Below are 2,314 nucleotides of genomic sequence, written 5' to 3' on the forward strand. Positions count from 1 at the left end.
GGAAGAGAGAGAAGGCTGTTGCCCTGCAGTGCTCATGCACATCTGCAAGCCCACGTGTGGAGGTCCAACTTCTGTTAGGGAGGACTGGCAGGTTTCTTGGACAGGCACTGGGAGGGCAGTCAGGTGTTGTGTTGCCTGAAGATCCTGACCTCTTCTTCCTCATCCAAAGTGCCACGAGTCCCAGAATCACACAATGGTCAAGGGTTGGAGGGAACCTCTGGAGATTATCTAGTCCAACGCCGTGCAAAAGCAGGCTGTGATAGAGCAGGTTGCACAAAATCCTGTGCAGGTGGTGCTGGAATGTCTCCAGAGGCCTCTCTGGGCAGCCGGTGCCAGGGATCTTAAGCTGGAGTGCTGCGCGAGGGTCCCTGCGCTGGTGGGGGGCAGTGCCTGGACTAGCTGCAACGTCAAGGCACTGCAAAGGGGCAGGGAGATGATGAGCACAACAAGCCCATGCCACGCTCCCTGCCTCCCCACATGACAGTGCCTGTGCCCAGGTCCCTGATGGCTGCGGAGGCCACCTGGCCCTGGGCACCCTCTACCTGTGTCCCAGCACAGGGCCTATGGGGCACCCCTTCACCCCCTCCTGCCCCTGCCTGCACAGGTGGGGCTGGCAGGAGGCTCATCCATCCCCTCCCTGATGCTGCACTCCGGGTCAGCCCTCCCGGGGGGACCGTGCAGCCAGGTGGGCTGGCTGCAAGGGTCTCTGAGCGGCAGCAGCATCCTTGACACACTGTGTCGCTCCAGGGCTCGTTGGGCGGTGCGTGCGTGAGCAGCAGCACATGGAGTACATCCGACATGGTGAGCGAGGGCAGTGGGGAGGAGGAAGGAGCTAGCACGGAGCTACCCCCGGAAGCTGGGCAAGGGGGGATCTGCTCCCAGCGTGCCTAGGGGGGACGGGGTGTTTCTGCAGGGGGCTATTCCTGAGAAGCAGCTTCCAGCCGAGCCACCTGTCCCCTGGCTGCCTCCTGGCCCTGGCAATCACAGGGTGCAGTGTGCCCTGCCTGGAGGGGACACAGGGCTGTCACCTCACCTCTGCTGCTTTGTCCCCACAGTGCTTAAAGGCGCAATGAAAGACACCAGCCCCCTGGTCTCCTCCCTGGCAACTCAGACACTCCTCATCCTTGGACGACGAAGGCTGTAAGGGGTGGTTTAACCTATGACTACTGTGCTTATGGCTGCCAAGGACATGGGGGAGGTGGCACTCGACCCCCAGCGAGGGCTCTGCTCAGGCAGAGACGAAGCAGCAGCCCCAGCCCCAGGATGCTCTGCAGGCTTCTCTTCCTGAGGGCTAACAGGGAAGAAGACACCTCAGCCCCAGAGGAGCTGGCGTCCTCTGGAGAGCAGCAGGACAACTGCTCTTTCCAGTGGTCCAGGGCAAAGACGTGCCCTCATGCTTCGCCTTTGCCATAAAGTGCCAGCTGCTCCACTGGGCTGTGAAGCAGAGGGGAGAAGCCCAAGGTGGAGCCGAAGCAGAACTTGAAAGCAATGCCTTCCTTCCCCTCTCCAGGGCCACGCTGCCGGAATAAATGACTTTTTCTGCCACCCACTGTCTGAGCAGCCTGCACTGCCTGGGGCTGACGTGGCCGAGCCCAGGGGCTACCAAGCCGCCGATGCTCTGGCTCCAGCAGCACAGGCCCCTCCATGTCCCCAGCAGGATGGGCAGCTCTGCCTCCTGCCCATGCCACTTGTCCCCACCTGCCCTGCAGCCACTGCTGCCCAGCACGTCACGAGAGCAGCAGTAAGAGGGCACACTGCAAAACCAAGCCCTCTGTTGAGCCATCAACAAAGCCCAACAAACAAAGCCCAAGCCTTTGACCAGTCTCCAAAGGGGAGACCACCTGCGGGCAGCCAGCAGCCCCTCCACGATGCCCCGGGCATGCACGGCAACAGTCTTTGGCCACCTATGGCCGGGGCGGTGAGCCTGTGGCGGCACACAGGCCGGCCGAAGGGCGCTCCCGCTGCCCGCCGGGCTGCCCGCTCCCGGCTGTCCTGCACACCGGCCCCTCAGAGCCCACGCCACGGCCTTCCCGACCCCCGCTGCCCCTGCGGCCCCACCGCCCCTCAGCACCGCGGGCCGGCCCCGCGCCTCCGCACAGAGCAGCAGAATCAGACTGGCCAGGCTGGCAGGGACCTCTGGAGGCCATCCAGCCCAAGGCCCTGCGAAAGCAGCTCCCCCAGGAGCCGGCCGCTCAGGGTCACGGCCAGGCGGGGTTTGAGAGCCTCCAGAGACTGCCCAGCCCCGGGGCAGCCCACCCCAGGCCGTGACACCCCCACAGCAAAGCTCATCTCCTCCTGCTCGGAAGGGAAGGAG

General features: G+C 64.0%; 1 long non-coding RNA gene across 1 annotated transcript; it reads left to right on the forward strand.

Moving 5' to 3' along the window:
• Nucleotides 1–712: 712 nt before the first annotated feature.
• LOC129734514 (uncharacterized) lies at nt 713–1,545 on the forward strand. Its single transcript, XR_008730086.1, has 2 exons — nt 713–801; nt 1,056–1,545. It is a non-coding gene; the product is annotated as an uncharacterized LOC129734514 (long non-coding RNA).
• Nucleotides 1,546–2,314: the final 769 nt, after the last annotated feature.

The sequence above is a fragment of the Falco cherrug genome, chromosome W (genome assembly GCF_023634085.1).
Source record: "Falco cherrug isolate bFalChe1 chromosome W, bFalChe1.pri, whole genome shotgun sequence".
NCBI lineage: Eukaryota > Metazoa > Chordata > Aves > Falconiformes > Falconidae > Falco > Falco cherrug.